Below are 20,090 nucleotides of genomic sequence, written 5' to 3' on the forward strand. Positions count from 1 at the left end.
GGTGATGTCGTCTATTATGGCCTTCATAGAAGCAACAGGAGATTGTTGCATCCATCTAGAACCCTCAGAACTACAGTGCTATGATGTCACTCACTTCCACAGGCCTTGCAGAGTGTAAACAACAACAACCCAGCTTTGTTGTGTATGTAACCATAGGGATTTGTGATGTCACCTAGAACCTTCACAGCAGCGACAGCTTTATGAGGAGCATCAGCACTGCTCTGCCTGAGCAGAACCATCACCGCCATAGGTTGTCAAATAACCCGGATTTAACCCACACAGGTAAGTCCAATGGGGTGCAGGCATGTCCTCTATGCTTACAGCTTCCCGTGGGTGTTGGTTTGATACCGTTTGGGGACAGCCAAGGAGGCATCTGCAGGCAACAAAGGTAGGTGTGTGCTTGTGTGTGTGTTTCCTATGCAGATCCTAAGCCCAGTGTCACATGCAAGTAGGAGGAGTAAGAAGGGTTCCTGGCAAATCCGGGTTATGGATTGCATTTAAAAAGGCCCCGTGGGAGTGCAATGGGCCCCTGTCTTGCTGCTTAGCAATAATGGTATGGGTTTAGGTTCTGCTGTGTGTACTGGTGGTTGACTGCCCCCCAGCCCAGAGTGTGCATGGAAAATTGTCTGGCAGCCTCCCTGACAGCAAGCAGTGATAGTGCCCATGAAGGGGACCTTGTTGGGCCCGCCCCTTTCACGGTTATCGCTTCTCGGCCTTTTGGCTAAGATCAAGTGTAGTATCTGTTCTTATCAGTTTAATATCTGATACGTCCCCTATCTGGGGACCATATATTAAATGGATTTTTGAGAACGGGGGCCGATTTCGAAGCTTGCTTCCGTCGCCCTATGCATTGACCCGATATGGCAGTATCTTCGGGTACAGTGCACCACCCCCTTACAGGGTTAAAAAGAAAGATTCCTACTTTCATTGCTACCTGCTTGCTGGCTAGCCAGCTAGCCAGCCCTGTGGGCCTTGCTGCTGCTGCAGCCAAAAAACAAAAGGTGGTGCTGCTGCTGCTTCTGCTGCTTCTGCTTCTGCTTGTGTCTGGCCCCTGTTGGAGCGTCCAGGCACAGGACTTCTGCTGCTGCTGACTAAATGGCCTCCTTAATTGGATCATTTGAGTAGCCAGCACACCTGTGCAGGTAGGGCATGACATGATAGGCAGCTGCCTTGATAGCGGGTGGGTGCTGAATGTTCCTAATTGACAAAATAAGATTAATGCTTATGAAGAAATATAAAATCTCATCCCTTCCCCAATATCGCGCCACACCCCTACCCCTTAATTCCCTGGTTGAACGTGATGGACATATGTCTTTTTTCGACCGTACTAACTATGTAACTATGTAACATAACATGGGGGGGGGGGGGTCTCCTGGCTGTTCACACAGGTGTGTCATTGCTGTACATTGACCATGCATTGCTTCTGTGGTATTGCAAAGGCAAAGACAAATGCTTCCAGCCATCCATTGCACTAATGGATTGGTCATCAGCTGGCTGTCTATGTCCCGCATCAATATAGACCAAAGTACAGAGGGTTAGGCTATGCTATTGTGCACCTACCTGATGCATCAGAAGGTGCGAGGCCCTTGCTAAATTCTGTGCACAGACTTTGAGATCTATACTTTAGACTGTATCTAAACCTGCTCCAACATGGACTGACATTCTGGCCTACTTTCAGCCGATGCGACTTGTCTGTCGCTGAACAGTCGCTTTTTATGTATTCAGCACCTATGTATAATGTTGTAAAAATGCTCTAGAAGCTAAAGTCGCAGAAATGTCACACATATTTGGCCTGCAACTTTCTGTGCGACAAATTCAGACAGGAAAAATCAGTATAAATCCTTAGAAAATTATCCCCCAGTGTCTCCATCTGCTGGCGGTATTGAATAAGCATTGCTGCACTGATGGGGTATGCATTAGACAAAAAAAAAGAAGAAAAAGAAGAATAATACGCCCAGAAAAGAGGCGAAAAGGAGAAAAACGTAAAAAAACGTGAAAAAAAAGTAAGAGGAAGAGAAGGGAAAAAAAGGTGGAAATGGGTTTAAAAGTGATTTCGGCGGAGAAATATATATATATATATATATATATATATATATATATATATATATACGCGCACACACACACATATATATAAACGTATTCTCCGTTGAGATATTGCAGCCGCTGCTGTGTCCAGGCCCAGGAGCCTTAGCACTGTGCTGTGATGTCACTCAATACCACTGACATCACTAGGTGTAAACAACATCTCTCCTTTGCTGTGTATGTGACTATGGAGCTGTTTGGTGATGTCGTCTATTATGGCCTTCATAGAAGCAACAGGAGATTGTTGCATCCATCTAGAACCCTCAGAACTACAGTGCTATGATGTCACTCACTTCCACAGGCCTTGCAGAGTGTAAACAACAACAACCCAGCTTTGTTGTGTATGTAACCATAGGGATTTGTGATGTCACCTAGAACCTTCACAGCAGCGACAGCTTTATGAGGAGCATCAGCACTGCTCTGCCTGAGCAGAACCATCACCGCCATAGGTTGTCAAATAACCCGGATTTAACCCACACAGGTAAGTCCAATGGGGTGCAGGCATGTCCTCTATGCTTACAGCTTCCCGTGGGTGTTGGTTTGATACCGTTTGGGGACAGCCAAGGAGGCATCTGCAGGCAACAAAGGTAGGTGTGTGCTTGTGTGTGTGTTTCCTATGCAGATCCTAAGCCCAGTGTCACATGCAAGTAGGAGGAGTAAGAAGGGTTCCTGGCAAATCCGGGTTATGGATTGCATTTAAAAAGGCCCCGTGGGAGTGCAATGGGCCCCTGTCTTGCTGCTTAGCAATAATGGTATGGGTTTAGGTTCTGCTGTGTGTACTGGTGGTTGACTGCCCCCCAGCCCAGAGTGTGCATGGAAAATTGTCTGGCAGCCTCCCTGACAGCAAGCAGTGATAGTGCCCATGAAGGGGACCTTGTTGGGCCCGCCCCTTTCACGGTTATCGCTTCTCGGCCTTTTGGCTAAGATCAAGTGTAGTATCTGTTCTTATCAGTTTAATATCTGATACGTCCCCTATCTGGGGACCATATATTAAATGGATTTTTGAGAACGGGGGCCGATTTCGAAGCTTGCTTCCGTCGCCCTATGCATTGACCCGATATGGCAGTATCTTCGGGTACAGTGCACCACCCCCTTACAGGGTTAAAAAGAAAGATTCCTACTTTCATTGCTACCTGCTTGCTGGCTAGCCAGCTAGCCAGCCCTGTGGGCCTTGCTGCTGCTGCAGCCAAAAAACAAAAGGTGGTGCTGCTGCTGCTTCTGCTGCTTCTGCTTCTGCTTGTGTCTGGCCCCTGTTGGAGCGTCCAGGCACAGGACTTCTGCTGCTGCTGACTAAATGGCCTCCTTAATTGGATCATTTGAGTAGCCAGCACACCTGTGCAGGTAGGGCATGACATGATAGGCAGCTGCCTTGATAGCGGGTGGGTGCTGAATGTTCCTAATTGACAAAATAAGATTAATGCTTATGAAGAAATATAAAATCTCATCCCTTCCCCAATATCGCGCCACACCCCTACCCCTTAATTCCCTGGTTGAACGTGATGGACATATGTCTTTTTTCGACCGTACTAACTATGTAACTATGTAACATAACATGGGGGGGGGGGGTCTCCTGGCTGTTCACACAGGTGTGTCATTGCTGTACATTGACCATGCATTGCTTCTGTGGTATTGCAAAGGCAAAGACAAATGCTTCCAGCCATCCATTGCACTAATGGATTGGTCATCAGCTGGCTGTCTATGTCCCGCATCAATATAGACCAAAGTACAGAGGGTTAGGCTATGCTATTGTGCACCTACCTGATGCATCAGAAGGTGCGAGGCCCTTGCTAAATTCTGTGCACAGACTTTGAGATCTATACTTTAGACTGTATCTAAACCTGCTCCAACATGGACTGACATTCTGGCCTACTTTCAGCCGATGCGACTTGTCTGTCGCTGAACAGTCGCTTTTTATGTATTCAGCACCTATGTATAATGTTGTAAAAATGCTCTAGAAGCTAAAGTCGCAGAAATGTCACACATATTTGGCCTGCAACTTTCTGTGCGACAAATTCAGACAGGAAAAATCAGTATAAATCCTTAGAAAATTATCCCCCAGTGTCTCCATCTGCTGGCGGTATTGAATAAGCATTGCTGCACTGATGGGGTATGCATTAGACAAAAAAAAAGAAGAAAAAGAAGAATAATACGCCCAGAAAAGAGGCGAAAAGGAGAAAAACGTAAAAAAACGTGAAAAAAAAGTAAGAGGAAGAGAAGGGAAAAAAAGGTGGAAATGGGTTTAAAAGTGATTTCGGCGGAGAAATATATATATATATATATATATATATATATATATATATATATATATACGCGCACACACATATATATAAACGTATTCTCCGTTGAGATATTGCAGCCGCTGCTGTGTCCAGGCCCAGGAGCCTTAGCACTGTGCTGTGATGTCACTCAATACCACTGACATCACTAGGTGTAAACAACATCTCTCCTTTGCTGTGTATGTGACTATGGAGCTGTTTGGTGATGTCGTCTATTATGGCCTTCATAGAAGCAACAGGAGATTGTTGCATCCATCTAGAACCCTCAGAACTACAGTGCTATGATGTCACTCACTTCCACAGGCCTTGCAGAGTGTAAACAACAACAACCCAGCTTTGTTGTGTATGTAACCATAGGGATTTGTGATGTCACCTAGAACCTTCACAGCAGCGACAGCTTTATGAGGAGCATCAGCACTGCTCTGCCTGAGCAGAACCATCACCGCCATAGGTTGTCAAATAACCCGGATTTAACCCACACAGGTAAGTCCAATGGGGTGCAGGCATGTCCTCTATGCTTACAGCTTCCCGTGGGTGTTGGTTTGATACCGTTTGGGGACAGCCAAGGAGGCATCTGCAGGCAACAAAGGTAGGTGTGTGCTTGTGTGTGTGTTTCCTATGCAGATCCTAAGCCCAGTGTCACATGCAAGTAGGAGGAGTAAGAAGGGTTCCTGGCAAATCCGGGTTATGGATTGCATTTAAAAAGGCCCCGTGGGAGTGCAATGGGCCCCTGTCTTGCTGCTTAGCAATAATGGTATGGGTTTAGGTTCTGCTGTGTGTACTGGTGGTTGACTGCCCCCCAGCCCAGAGTGTGCATGGAAAATTGTCTGGCAGCCTCCCTGACAGCAAGCAGTGATAGTGCCCATGAAGGGGACCTTGTTGGGCCCGCCCCTTTCACGGTTATCGCTTCTCGGCCTTTTGGCTAAGATCAAGTGTAGTATCTGTTCTTATCAGTTTAATATCTGATACGTCCCCTATCTGGGGACCATATATTAAATGGATTTTTGAGAACGGGGGCCGATTTCGAAGCTTGCTTCCGTCGCCCTATGCATTGACCCGATATGGCAGTATCTTCGGGTACAGTGCACCACCCCCTTACAGGGTTAAAAAGAAAGATTCCTACTTTCATTGCTACCTGCTTGCTGGCTAGCCAGCTAGCCAGCCCTGTGGGGCCTTGCTGCTGCAGCCAAAAAACAAAAGGTGGTGCTGCTGCTGCTGCTTCTGCTGCTTCTGCTTGTGTCTGGCCGCTGTTGGAGCGTCCAGGCACAGGACTTCTGCTGCTGCTGACTAAATGGCCTCCTTAATTGGATCATTTGAGTAGCCAGCACACCTGTGCAGGTAGGGCATGACATGATAGGCAGCTGCCTTGATAGCGGGTGGGTGCTGAATGTTCCTAATTGACAAAATAAGATTAATGCTTATGAAGAAATATAAAATCTCATCCCTTCCCCAATATCGCGCCACACCCCTACCCCTTAATTCCCTGGTTGAACTTGATGGACATATGTCTTTTTTCGACCGTACTAACTATGTAACTATGTAACATAACATGGGGGGGGGGGGGGGGGGGGGGGGTCTCCTGGCTGTTCACACAGGTGTGTCATTGCTGTACATTGACCATGCATTGCTTCTGTGGTATTGCAAAGGCAAAGACAAATGCTTCCAGCCATCCATTGCACTAATGGATTGGTCATCAGCTGGCTGTCTATGTCCCGCATCAATATAGACCAAAGTACAGAGGGTTAGGCTATGCTATTGTGCACCTACCTGATGCATCAGAAGGTGCGAGGCCCTTGCTAAATTCTGTGCACAGACTTTGAGATCTATACTTTAGACTGTATCTAAACCTGCTCCAACATGGACTGACATTCTGGCCTACTTTCAGCCGATGCGACTTGTCTGTCGCTGAACAGTCGCTTTTTATGTATTCAGCACCTATGTATAATGTTGTAAAAATGCTCTAGAAGCTAAAGTCGCAGAAATGTCACACATATTTGGCCTGCAACTTTCTGTGCGACAAATTCAGACAGGAAAAATCAGTATAAATCCTTAGAAAATTATCCCCCAGTGTCTCCATCTGCTGGCGGTATTGAATAAGCATTGCTGCACTGATGGGGTATGCATTAGACGAAAAAAAAGAAGAAAAAGAAGAATAATACGCCCAGAAAAGAGGCGAAAAGGAGAAAAACGTAAAAAAACTTGAAAAAAAAGTAAGAGGAAGAGAAGGGAAAAAAAGGTGGAAATGGTTTAAAAGTGATTTCGGCGGAGAAATATATATATATATATATATATATATATATACGCGCACACACACACACATATATATAAACGTATTCTCCGTTGAGATATTGCAGCCGCTGCTGTGTCCAGGCCCAGGAGCCTTAGCACTGTGCTGTGATGTCACTCAATACCACTGACATCACTAGGTGTAAACAACATCTCTCCTTTGCTGTGTATGTGACTATGGAGCTGTTTGGTGATGTCGTCTATTATGGCCTTCATAGAAGCAACAGGAGATTGTTGCATCCATCTAGAACCCTCAGAACTACAGTGCTATGATGTCACTCACTTCCACAGGCCTTGCAGAGTGTAAACAACAACAACCCAGCTTTGTTGTGTATGTAACCATAGGGGATTTGTGATGTCACCTAGAACCTTCACAGCAGCGACAGCTTTATGAGGAGCATCAGCACTGCTCTGCCTGAGCAGAACCATCACCGCCATAGGTTGTCAAATAACCCGGATTTAACCCACACAGGTAAGTCCAATGGGGGTGCAGGCATGTCCTCTATGCTTACAGCTTCCCGTGGGTGTTGGTTTGATACGTTTGGGGACAGCCAAGGAGGCATCTGCAGGCAACAAAGGTAGGTGTGTGCTTGTGTGTGTGTTTCCTATGCAGATCCTAAGCCCAGTGTCACATGCAAGTAGGAGGAGTAAGAAGGGTTCCTGGCAAATCCGGGTTATGGATTGCATTTAAAAAGGCCCCGTGGGAGTGCAATGGGCCCCTGTCTTGCTGCTTAGCAATAATGGTATGGGTTTAGGTTCTGCTGTGTGTACTGGTGGTTGACTGCCCCCCAGCCCAGAGTGTGCATGGAAAATTGTCTGGCAGCCTCCCTGACAGCAAGCAGTGATAGTGCCCATGAAGGGGGACCTTGTTGGGCCCGCCCCTTTCACGGTTATCGCTTCTCGGCCTTTTGGCTAAGATCAAGTGTAGTATCTGTTCTTATCAGTTTAATATCTGATACGTCCCCTATCTGGGGACCATATATTAAATGGATTTTTGAGAACGGGGGCCGATTTCGAAGCTTGCTTTCCGTCGCCCTATGCATTGACCCGATATGGCAGTATCTTCGGGGTACAGTGCACCACCCCCTTACAGGGTTAAAAAGAAAGATTCCTACTTTCATTGCTACCTGCTTGCTGGCTAGCCAGCTAGCCAGCCCTGTGGGCCTTGCTGCTGCAGCCAAAAAACAAAAGGTGGTGCTGCTGCTGCTGCTTCTGCTGCTTCTGCTTGTGTCTGGCCGCTGTTGGAGCGTCCAGGCACAGGACTTCTGCTGCTGCTGACTAAATGGCCTCCTTAATTGGATCATTTGAGTAGCCAGCACACCTGTGCAGGTAGGGCATGACATGATAGGCAGCTGCCTTGATAGCGGGTGGGTGCTGAATGTTCCTAATTGACAAAATAAGATTAATGCTTATGAAGAAATATAAAATCTCATCCCTTCCCCAATATCGCGCCACACCCCTACCCCTTAATTCCCTGGTTGAACTTGATGGACATATGTCTTTTTTCGACCGTACTAACTATGTAACTATGTAACATAACATGGGGGGGGGGGGGGGGGGGGCTCCTGGCTGTTCACACAGGTGTGTCATTGCTGTACATTGACCATGCATTGCTTCTGTGGTATTGCAAAGGCAAAGACAAATGCTTCCAGCCATCCATTGCACTAATGGATTGGTCATCAGCTGGCTGTCTATGTCCCGCATCAATATAGACCAAAGTACAGAGGGTTAGGCTATGCTATTGTGCACCTACCTGATGCATCAGAAGGTGCGAGGCCCTTGCTAAATTCTGTGCACAGACTTTGAGATCTATACTTTAGACTGTATCTAAACCTGCTCCAACATGGACTGACATTCTGGCCTACTTTCAGCCGATGCGACTTGTCTGTCGCTGAACAGTCGCTTTTTATGTATTCAGCACCTATGTATAATGTTGTAAAAATGCTCTAGAAGCTAAAGTCGCAGAAATGTCACACATATTTGGCCTGCAACTTTCTGTGCGACAAATTCAGACAGGAAAAATCAGTATAAATCCTTAGAAAAGTATCCCCCAGTGTCTCCATCTGCTGGCGGTATTGAATAAGCATTGCTGCACTGATGGGGTATGCATTAGACGAAAAAAAAAGAGAAAAAGAAGAATAATACGCCCAGAAAAGAGGCGAAAAGGAGAAAAACGTAAAAAAACGTGAAAAAAAGTAAGAGGAAGAGAAGGGAAAAAAGGTGGAAATGGGTTTAAAAGTGATTTCGGCGGAGAAATATATATATATATATATATGTATATATATATATATATATATATACGCGCACACACACACATATATATAAACGTATTCTCCGTTGAGATATTGCAGCCGCTGCTGTGTCCAGGCCCAGGAGCCTTAGCACTGTGCTGTGATGTCACTCAATACCACTGACATCACTAGGTGTAAACAACATCTCTCCTTTGCTGTGTATGTGACTATGGAGCTGTTTGGTGATGTCGTCTATTATGGCCTTCATAGAAGCAACAGGAGATTGTTGCATCCATCTAGAACCCTCAGAACTACAGTGCTATGATGTCACTCACTTCCACAGGCCTTGCAGAGTGTAAACAACAACAACCCAGCTTTGTTGTGTATGTAACCATAGGGATTTGTGATGTCACCTAGAACCTTCACAGCAGCGACAGCTTTATGAGGAGCATCAGCACTGCTCTGCCTGAGCAGAACCATCACCGCCATAGGTTGTCAAATAACCCGGATTTAACCCACACAGGTAAGTCCAATGGGGTGCAGGCATGTCCTCTATGCTTACAGCTTCCCGTGGGTGTTGGTTTGATACCGTTTGGGGACAGCCAAGGAGGCATCTGCAGGCAACAAAGGTAGGTGTGTGCTTGTGTGTGTGTTTCCTATGCAGATCCTAAGCCCAGTGTCACATGCAAGTAGAAGGAGTAAGAAGGGTTCCTGGCAAATCCGGGTTATGGATTGCATTTAAAAAGGCCCCGTGGGAGTGCAATGGGCCCCTGTCTTGCTGCTTAGCAATAATGGTATGGGTTTAGGTTCTGCTGTGTGTACTGGTGGTTGACTGCCCCCCAGCCCAGAGTGTGCATGGAAAATTGTCTGGCAGCCTCCCTGACAGCAAGCAGTGATAGTGCCCATGAAGGGGACCTTGTTGGGCCCGCCCCTTTCACGGTTATCGCTTCTCGGCCTTTTGGCTAAGATCAAGTGTAGTATCTGTTCTTATCAGTTTAATATCTGATACGTCCCCTATCTGGGGACCATATATTAAATGGATTTTTGAGAACGGGGGCCGATTTCGAAGCTTGCTTCCGTCGCCCTATGCATTGACCCGATATGGCAGTATCTTCGGGTACAGTGCACCACCCCCTTACAGGGTTAAAAAGAAAGATTCCTACTTTCATTGCTACCTGCTTGCTGGCTAGCCAGCTAGCCAGCCCTGTGGGCCTTGCTGCTGCAGCCAAAAAACAAAAGGTGGTGCTGCTGCTGCTGCTTCTGCTGCTTCTGCTTGTGTCTGGCCGCTGTTGGAGCGTCCAGGCACAGGACTTCTGCTGCTGCTGACTAAATGGCCTCCTTAATTGGATCATTTGAGTAGCCAGCACACCTGTGCAGGTAGGGCATGACATGATAGGCAGCTGCCTTGATAGCGGGTGGGTGCTGAATGTTCCTAATTGACAAAATAAGATTAATGCTTATGAAGAAATATAAAATCTCATCCCTTCCCCAATATCGCGCCACACCCCTACCCCTTAATTCCCTGGTTGAACTTGATGGACATATGTCTTTTTTCGACCGTACTAACTATGTAACTATGTAACATAACATGGGGGGGGGGGGGTCTCCTGGCTGTTCACACAGGTGTGTCATTGCTGTACATTGACCATGCATTGCTTCTGTGGTATTGCAAAGGCAAAGACAAATGCTTCCAGCCATCCATTGCACTAATGGATTGGTCATCAGCTGGCTGTCTATGTCCCGCATCAATATAGACCAAAGTACAGAGGGTTAGGCTATGCTATTGTGCACCTACCTGATGCATCAGAAGGTGCGAGGCCCTTGCTAAATTCTGTGCACAGACTTTGAGATCTATACTTTAGACTGTATCTAAACCTGCTCCAACATGGACTGACATTCTGGCCTACTTTCAGCCGATGCGACTTGTCTGTCGCTGAACAGTCGCTTTTTATGTATTCAGCACCTATGTATAATGTTGTAAAAATGCTCTAGAAGCTAAAGTCGCAGAAATGTCACACATATTTGGCCTGCAACTTTCTGTGCGACAAATTCAGACAGGAAAAATCAGTATAAATCCTTAGAAAATTATCCCCCAGTGTCTCCATCTGCTGGCGGTATTGAATAAGCATTGCTGCACTGATGGGGTATGCATTAGACGAAAAAAAAGAAGAAAAAGAAGAATAATACGCCCAGAAAAGAGGCGAAAAGGAGAAAAACGTAAAAAAACGTGAAAAAAAAGTAAGAGGAAGAGAAGGGAAAAAAAGGTGGAAATGGGTTTAAAAGTGATTTCGGCGGAGAAATATATATATATATATATATATATATATATATATATATATATATATACGCGCACACACACACATATATATAAACGTATTCTCCGTTGAGATATTGCAGCCGCTGCTGTGTCCAGGCCCAGGAGCCTTAGCACTGTGCTGTGATGTCACTCAATACCACTGACATCACTAGGTGTAAACAACATCTCTCCTTTGCTGTGTATGTGACTATGGAGCTGTTTGGTGATGTCGTCTATTATGGCCTTCATAGAAGCAACAGGAGATTGTTGCATCCATCTAGAACCCTCAGAACTACAGTGCTATGATGTCACTCACTTCCACAGGCCTTGCAGAGTGTAAACAACAACAACCCAGCTTTGTTGTGTATGTAACCATAGGGATTTGTGATGTCACCTAGAACCTTCACAGCAGCGACAGCTTTATGAGGAGCATCAGCACTGCTCTGCCTGAGCAGAACCATCACCGCCATAGGTTGTCAAATAACCCGGATTTAACCCACACAGGTAAGTCCAATGGGGTGCAGGCATGTCCTCTATGCTTACAGCTTCCCGTGGGTGTTGGTTTGATACCGTTTGGGGACAGCCAAGGAGGCATCTGCAGGCAACAAAGGTAGGTGTGTGCTTGTGTGTGTGTTTCCTATGCAGATCCTAAGCCCAGTGTCACATGCAAGTAGGAGGAGTAAGAAGGGTTCCTGGCAAATCCGGGTTATGGATTGCATTTAAAAAGGCCCCGTGGGAGTGCAATGGGCCCCTGTCTTGCTGCTTAGCAATAATGGTATGGGTTTAGGTTCTGCTGTGTGTACTGGTGGTTGACTGCCCCCCAGCCCAGAGTGTGCATGGAAAATTGTCTGGCAGCCTCCCTGACAGCAAGCAGTGATAGTGCCCATGAAGGGGACCTTGTTGGGCCCGCCCCTTTCACGGTTATCGCTTCTCGGCCTTTTGGCTAAGATCAAGTGTAGTATCTGTTCTTATCAGTTTAATATCTGATACGTCCCCTATCTGGGGACCATATATTAAATGGATTTTTGAGAACGGGGGCCGATTTCGAAGCTTGCTTCCGTCGCCCTATGCATTGACCCGATATGGCAGTATCTTCGGGTACAGTGCACCACCCCCTTACAGGGTTAAAAAGAAAGATTCCTACTTTCATTGCTACCTGCTTGCTGGCTAGCCAGCTAGCCAGCCCTGTGGGCCTTGCTGCTGCAGCCAAAAAACAAAAGGTGGTGCTGCTGCTGCTGCTTCTGCTGCTTCTGCTTGTGTCTGGCCGCTGTTGGAGCGTCCAGGCACAGGACTTCTGCTGCTGCTGACTAAATGGCCTCCTTAATTGGATCATTTGAGTAGCCAGCACACCTGTGCAGGTAGGGCATGACATGATAGGCAGCTGCCTTGATAGCGGGTGGGTGCTGAATGTTCCTAATTGACAAAATAAGATTAATGCTTATGAAGAAATATAAAATCTCATCCCTTCCCCAATATCGCGCCACACCCCTACCCCTTAATTCCCTGGTTGAACTTGATGGACATATGTCTTTTTTCGACCGTACTAACTATGTAACTATGTAACATAACATGGGGGGGGGGGGGGGGGGGGGGTCTCCTGGCTGTTCACACAGGTGTGTCATTGCTGTACATTGACCATGCATTGCTTCTGTGGTATTGCAAAGGCAAAGACAAATGCTTCCAGCCATCCATTGCACTAATGGATTGGTCATCAGCTGGCTGTCTATGTCCCGCATCAATATAGACCAAAGTACAGAGGGTTAGGCTATGCTATTGTGCACCTACCTGATGCATCAGAAGGTGCGAGGCCCTTGCTAAATTCTGTGCACAGACTTTGAGATCTATACTTTAGACTGTATCTAAACCTGCTCCAACATGGACTGACATTCTGGCCTACTTTCAGCCGATGCGACTTGTCTGTCGCTGAACAGTCGCTTTTTATGTATTCAGCACCTATGTATAATGTTGTAAAAATTCTCTAGAAGCTAAAGTCGCAGAAATGTCACACATATTTGGCCTGCAACTTTCTGTGCGACAAATTCAGACAGGAAAAATCAGTATAAATCCTTAGAAAATTATCCCCCAGTGTCTCCATCTGCTGGCGGTATTGAATAAGCATTGCTGCACTGATGGGGTATGCATTAGACGAAAAAAAAGAAGAAAAAGAAGAATAATACGCCCAGAAAAGAGGCGAAAAGGAGAAAAACGTAAAAAAACTTGAAAAAAAAGTAAGAGGAAGAGAAGGGAAAAAAAGGTGGAAATGGGTTTAAAAGTGATTTCGGCGGAGAAATATATATATATATATATATATATATATATACGCGCACACACACACATATATATAAACGTATTCTCCGTTGAGATATTGCAGCCGCTGCTGTGTCCAGGCCCAGGAGCCTTAGCACTGTGCTGTGATGTCACTCAATACCACTGACATCACTAGGTGTAAACAACATCTCTCCTTTGCTGTGTATGTGACTATGGAGCTGTTTGGTGATGTCGTCTATTATGGCCTTCATAGAAGCAACAGGAGATTGTTGCATCCATCTAGAACCCTCAGAACTACAGTGCTATGATGTCACTCACTTCCACAGGCCTTGCAGAGTGTAAACAACAACAACCCAGCTTTGTTGTGTATGTAACCATAGGGATTTGTGATGTCACCTAGAACCTTCACAGCAGCGACAGCTTTATGAGGAGCATCAGCACTGCTCTGCCTGAGCAGAACCATCACCGCCATAGGTTGTCAAATAACCCGGATTTAACCCACACAGGTAAGTCCAATGGGGTGCAGGCATGTCCTCTATGCTTACAGCTTCCCGTGGGTGTTGGTTTGATACCGTTTGGGGACAGCCAAGGAGGCATCTGCAGGCAACAAAGGTAGGTGTGTGCTTGTGTGTGTGTTTCCTATGCAGATCCTAAGCCCAGTGTCACATGCAAGTAGGAGGAGTAAGAAGGGTTCCTGGCAAATCCGGGTTATGGATTGCATTTAAAAAGGCCCCGTGGGAGTGCAATGGGCCCCTGTCTTGCTGCTTAGCAATAATGGTATGGGTTTAGGTTCTGCTGTGTGTACTGGTGGTTGACTGCCCCCCAGCCCAGAGTGTGCATGGAAAATTGTCTGGCAGCCTCCCTGACAGCAAGCAGTGATAGTGCCCATGAAGGGGACCTTGTTGGGCCCGCCCCTTTCACGGTTATCGCTTCTCGGCCTTTTGGCTAAGATCAAGTGTAGTATCTGTTCTTATCAGTTTAATATCTGATACGTCCCCTATCTGGGGACCATATATTAAATGGATTTTTGAGAACGGGGGCCGATTTCGAAGCTTGCTTCCGTCGCCCTATGCATTGACCCGATATGGCAGTATCTTCGGGTACAGTGCACCACCCCCTTACAGGGTTAAAAAGAAAGATTCCTACTTTCATTGCTACCTGCTTGCTGGCTAGCCAGCTAGCCAGCCCTGTGGGCCTTGCTGCTGCAGCCAAAAAACAAAAGGTGGTGCTGCTGCTGCTGCTTCTGCTGCTTCTGCTTGTGTCTGGCCGCTGTTGGAGCGTCCAGGTACAGGACTTCTGCTGCTGCTGACTAAATGGCCTCCTTAATTGGATCATTTGAGTAGCCAGCACACCTGTGCAGGTAGGGCATGACATGATAGGCAGCTGCCTTGATAGCGGGTGGGTGCTGAATGTTCCTAATTGACAAAATAAGATTAATGCTTATGAAGAAATATAAAATCTCATCCCTTCCCCAATATCGCGCCACACCCCTACCCCTTAATTCCCTGGTTGAACTTGATGGACATATGTCTTTTTTCGACCGTACTAACTATGTAACTATGTAACATAACATGGGGGGGGGGGGGTCTCCTGGCTGTTCACACAGGTGTGTCATTGCTGTACATTGACCATGCATTGCTTCTGTGGTATTGCAAAGGCAAAGACAAATGCTTCCAGCCATCCATTGCACTAATGGATTGGTCATCAGCTGGCTGTCTATGTCCCGCATCAATATAGACCAAAGTACAGAGGGTTAGGCTATGCTATTGTGCACCTACCTGATGCATCAGAAGGTGCGAGGCCCTTGCTAAATTCTGTGCACAGACTTTGAGATCTATACTTTAGACTGTATCTAAACCTGCTCCAACATGGACTGACATTCTGGCCTACTTTCAGCCGATGCGACTTGTCTGTCGCTGAACAGTCGCTTTTTATGTATTCAGCACCTATGTATAATGTTGTAAAAATGCTCTAGAAGCTAAAGTCGCAGAAATGTCACACATATTTGGCCTGCAACTTTCTGTGCGACAAATTCAGACAGGAAAAATCAGTATAAATCCTTAGAAAATTATCCCCCAGTGTCTCCATCTGCTGGCGGTATTGAATAAGCATTGCTGCACTGATGGGGTATGCATTAGACGAAAAAAAAGAAGAAAAAGAAGAATAATACGCCCAGAAAAGAGGCGAAAAGGAGAAAAACGTAAAAAAACGTGAAAAAAAAGTAAGAGGAAGAGAAGGGAAAAAAAGGTGGAAATGGGTTTAAAAGTGATTTCGGCGGAGAATATATATATATATATATATATATATATATATATATATATATACGCGCACACACACACATATATATAAACGTATTCTCCGTTGAGATATTGCAGCCGCTGCTGTGTCCAGGCCCAGGTGCCTTAGCACTGTGCTGTGATGTCACTCAATACCACTGACATCACTAGGTGTAAACAACATCTCTCCTTTGCTGTGTATGTGACTATGGAGCTGTTTGGTGATGTCGTCTATTACGGCCTTCATAGAAGCAACAGGAGATTGTTGCATCCATCTAGAACCCTCAGAACTACAGTGCTATGATGTCACTCACTTCCACAGGCCTTGCAGAGTGTAAACAACAACAACCCAGCTTTGTTGTGTATGTAACCATAGGGATTTGTGATGTCACCTAGAACCTTCACAGCAGCGACAGCTTTATGAGGAGCATCAGCACTGCTCTGCCTGAGCAGAACCATCACCGCCATAGGTTGTCAAATAACCCGGATTTAACCCACACAGGTAAGTCCAATGGGGTGCAGGCATGTCCTCTATGCTTACAGCTTCCCGTGGGTGTTGGTTTGATACCGTTTGGGGACAGCCAAGGAGGCATCTGCAGGCAACAAAGGTAGGTGTGTGCTTGTGTGTGTGTTTCCTATGCAGATCCTAAGCCCAGTGTCACATGCAAGTAGGAGGAGTAAGAAGGGTTCCTGGCAAATCCGGGTTATGGATTGCATTTAAAAAGGCCCCGTGGGAGTGCAATGGGCCCCTGTCTTGCTGCTTAGCAATAATGGTATGGGTTTAGGTTCTGCTGTGTGTACTGGTGGTTGACTGCCCCCCAGCCCAGAGTGTGCATGGAAAATTGTCTGGCAGCCTCCCTGACAGCAAGCAGTGATAGTGCCCATGAAGGGGACCTTGTTGGGCCCGCCCCTTTCACGGTTATCGCTTCTCGGCCTTTTGGCTAAGATCAAGTGTAGTATCTGTTCTTATCAGTTTAATATCTGATACGTTCCCTATCTGGGGACCATATATTAAATGGATTTTTGAGAACGGGGGCCGATTTCGAAGCTTGCTTCCGTCGCCCTATGCATTGACCCGAATATGGCAGTATCTTCGGGTACAGTGCACCACCCCCTTACAGGGTTAAAAAGAAAGATTCCTACTTTCATTGCTACCTGCTTGCTGGCTAGCCAGCTAGCCAGCCCTGTGGGCCTTGCTGCTGCAGCCAAAAAACAAAAGGTGGTGCTGCTGCTGCTGCTTCTGCTGCTTCTGCTTGTGTCTGGCCGCTGTTGGAGCGTCCAGGCACAGGACTTCTGCTGCTGCTGACTAAATGGCCTCCTTAATTGGATCATTTGAGTAGCCAGCACACCTGTGCAGGTAGGGCATGACATGATAGGCAGCTGCCTTGATAGCGGGTGGGTGCTGAATGTTCCTAATTGACAAAATAAGATTAATGCTTATGAAGAAATATAAAATCTCATCCCTTCCCCAATATCGCGCCACACCCCTACCCCTTAATTCCCTGGTTGAACTTGATGGACATATGTCTTTTTTCGACCGTACTAACTATGTAACTATGTAACATAACATGGGGGGGGGGGGGGGGGGTCTCCTGGCTGTTCACACAGGTGTGTCATGGCTGTACATTGACCATGCATTGCTTCTGTGGTATTGCAAAGGCAAAGACAAATGCTTCCAGCCATCCATTGCACTAATGGATTGGTCATCAGCTGGCTGTCTATGTCCCGCATCAATATAGACCAAAGTACAGAGGGTTAGGCTATGCTATTGTGCACCTACCTGATGCATCAGAAGGTGCGAGGCCCTTGCTAAATTCTGTGCACAGACTTTGAGATCTATACTTTAGACTGTATCTAAACCTGCTCCAACATGGACTGACATTCTGGCCTACTTTCAGCCGATGCGACTTGTCTGTCGCTGAACAGTCGCTTTTTATGTATTCAGCACCTATGTATAATGTTGTAAAAATGCTCTAGAAGCTAAAGTCGCAGAAATGTCACACATATTTGGCCTGCAACTTTCTGTGCGACAAATTCAGACAGGAAAAATCAGTATAAATCCTTAGAAAATTATCCCCCAGTGTCTCCATCTGCTGGCGGTATTGAATAAGCATTGCTGCACTGATGGGGTATGCATTAGACGAAAAAAAAGAAGAAAAAGAAGAATAATACGCCCAGAAAAGAGGCGAAAAGGAGAAAAACGTAAAAAAACGTGAAAAAAAAGTAAGAGGAAGAGAAGGGAAAAAAAGGTGGAAATGGGTTTAAAAGTGATTTCGGCGGAGAAATATATATATATATATATATATATATATATACGCGCACACACACACATATATATAAACGTATTCTCCGTTGAGATATTGCAGCCGCTGCTGTGTCCAGGCCCAGGAGCCTTAGCACTGTGCTGTGATGTCACTCAATACCACTGACATCACTAGGTGTAAACAACATCTCTCCTTTGCTGTGTATGTGACTATGGAGCTGTTTGGTGATGTCGTCTATTATGGCCTTCATAGAAGCAACAGGAGATTGTTGCATCCATCTAGAACCCTCAGAACTACAGTGCTATGATGTCACTCACTTCCACAGGCCTTGCAGAGTGTAAACAACAACAACCCAGCTTTGTTGTGTATGTAACCATAGGGATTTGTGATGTCACCTAGAACCTTCACAGCAGCGACAGCTTTATGAGGAGCATCAGCACTGCTCTGCCTGAGCAGAACCATCACCGCCATAGGTTGTCAAATAACCCGGATTTAACCCACACAGGTAAGTCCAATGGGGTGCAGGCATGTCCTCTATGCTTACAGCTTCCCGTGGGTGTTGGTTTGATACCGTTTGGGGACAGCCAAGGAGGCATCTGCAGGCAACAAAGGTAGGTGTGTGCTTGTGTGTGTGTTTCCTATGCAGATCCTAAGCCCAGTGTCACATGCAAGTAGGAGGAGTAAGAAGGGTTCCTGGCAAATCCGGGTTATGGATTGCATTTAAAAAGGCCCCGTGGGAGTGCAATGGGCCCCTGTCTTGCTGCTTAGCAATAATGGTATGGGTTTAGGTTCTGCTGTGTGTACTGGTGGTTGACTGCCCCCCAGCCCAGAGTGTGCATGGAAAATTGTCTGGCAGCCTCCCTGACAGCAAGCAGTGATAGTGCCCATGAAGGGGACCTTGTTGGGCCCGCCCCTTTCACGGTTATCGCTTCTCGGCCTTTTGGCTAAGATCAAGTGTAGTATCTGTTCTTATCAGTTTAATATCTGATACGTCCCCTATCTGGGGACCATATATTAAATGGATTTTTGAGAACGGGGGCCGATTTCGAAGCTTGCTTCCGTCGCCCTATGCATTGACCCGATATGGCAGTATCTTCGGGTACAGTGCACCACCCCCTTACAGGGTTAAAAAGAAAGATTCCTACTTTCATTGCTACCTGCTTGCTGGCTAGCCAGCTAGCCAGCCCTGTGGGCCTTGCTGCTGCAGCCAAAAAACAAAAGGTGGTGCTGCTGCTGCTGCTTCTGCTGCTTCTGCTTGTGTCTGGCCGCTGTTGGAGCGTCCAGGCACAGGACTTCTGCTGCTGCTGACTAAATGGCCTCCTTAATTGGATCATTTGAGTAGCCAGCACACCTGTGCAGGTAGGGCATGACATGATAGGCAGCTGCCTTGATAGCGGGTGGGTGCTGAATGTTCCTAATTGACAAAATAAGATTAATGCTTATGAAGAAATATAAAATCTCATCCCTTCCCCAATATCGCGCCACACCCCTACCCCTTAATTCCCTGGTTGAACTTGATGGACATATGTCTTTTTTCGACCGTACTAACTATGTAACTATGTAACATAACATGGGGGGGGGGGGGGGGGGGGTCTCCTGGCTGTTCACACAGGTGTGTCATTGCTGTACATTGACCATGCATTGCTTCTGTGGTATTGCAAAGGCAAAGACAAATGCTTCCAGCCATCCATTGCACTAATGGATTGGTCATCAGCTGGCTGTCTATGTCCCGCATCAATATAGACCAAAGTACAGAGGGTTAGGCTATGCTATTGTGCACCTACCTGATGCATCAGAAGGTGCGAGGCCCTTGCTAAATTCTGTGCACAGACTTTGAGATCTATACTTTAGACTGTATCTAAACCTGCTCCAACATGGACTGACATTCTGGCCTACTTTCAGCCGATGCGACTTGTCTGTCGCTGAACAGTCGCTTTTTATGTATTCAGCACCTATGTATAATGTTGTAAAAATTCTCTAGAAGCTAAAGTCGCAGAAATGTCACACATATTTGGCCTGCAACTTTCTGTGCGACAAATTCAGACAGGAAAAATCAGTATAAATCCTTAGAAAATTATCCCCCAGTGTCTCCATCTGCTGGCGGTATTGAA

The 20,090-nt window shown here is 46.3% G+C and overlaps 9 non-coding genes across 9 annotated transcripts; all 9 read left to right on the plus strand.

The window, feature by feature from the left end:
* The first annotated feature begins 701 nt into the window (after positions 1–701).
* Positions 702–892, plus strand: LOC130341996 (U2 spliceosomal RNA). The gene has a single exon (XR_008881738.1). It is a non-coding gene; the product is annotated as a U2 spliceosomal RNA (small nuclear RNA).
* Positions 893–2,982: 2,090 nt separating this feature from the next.
* LOC130341997 (U2 spliceosomal RNA) lies at positions 2,983–3,173 on the plus strand. The gene has a single exon (XR_008881739.1). It is a non-coding gene; the product is annotated as a U2 spliceosomal RNA (small nuclear RNA).
* A 2,087-nt stretch (positions 3,174–5,260) lies between these two features.
* LOC130341998 (U2 spliceosomal RNA) lies at positions 5,261–5,451 on the plus strand. Its single transcript, XR_008881740.1, has one exon. It is a non-coding gene; the product is annotated as a U2 spliceosomal RNA (small nuclear RNA).
* A 2,085-nt stretch (positions 5,452–7,536) lies between these two features.
* Positions 7,537–7,729, plus strand: LOC130341978 (U2 spliceosomal RNA). Its single transcript, XR_008881724.1, has one exon. It is a non-coding gene; the product is annotated as a U2 spliceosomal RNA (small nuclear RNA).
* Positions 7,730–9,817: 2,088 nt separating this feature from the next.
* Positions 9,818–10,008, plus strand: LOC130342000 (U2 spliceosomal RNA). The gene has a single exon (XR_008881741.1). It is a non-coding gene; the product is annotated as a U2 spliceosomal RNA (small nuclear RNA).
* A 2,086-nt stretch (positions 10,009–12,094) lies between these two features.
* Positions 12,095–12,285, plus strand: LOC130342001 (U2 spliceosomal RNA). Its single transcript, XR_008881742.1, has one exon. It is a non-coding gene; the product is annotated as a U2 spliceosomal RNA (small nuclear RNA).
* Positions 12,286–14,364: 2,079 nt separating this feature from the next.
* Positions 14,365–14,555, plus strand: LOC130342002 (U2 spliceosomal RNA). Its single transcript, XR_008881743.1, has one exon. It is a non-coding gene; the product is annotated as a U2 spliceosomal RNA (small nuclear RNA).
* A 2,081-nt stretch (positions 14,556–16,636) lies between these two features.
* LOC130341980 (U2 spliceosomal RNA) lies at positions 16,637–16,828 on the plus strand. The gene has a single exon (XR_008881726.1). It is a non-coding gene; the product is annotated as a U2 spliceosomal RNA (small nuclear RNA).
* A 2,075-nt stretch (positions 16,829–18,903) lies between these two features.
* LOC130342003 (U2 spliceosomal RNA) lies at positions 18,904–19,094 on the plus strand. Its single transcript, XR_008881744.1, has one exon. It is a non-coding gene; the product is annotated as a U2 spliceosomal RNA (small nuclear RNA).
* Positions 19,095–20,090: the final 996 nt, after the last annotated feature.

Source organism: Hyla sarda, unplaced genomic scaffold (genome assembly GCF_029499605.1).
Source record: "Hyla sarda isolate aHylSar1 unplaced genomic scaffold, aHylSar1.hap1 scaffold_631, whole genome shotgun sequence".
Classification (NCBI taxonomy): Eukaryota; Metazoa; Chordata; class Amphibia; order Anura; family Hylidae; genus Hyla; species Hyla sarda.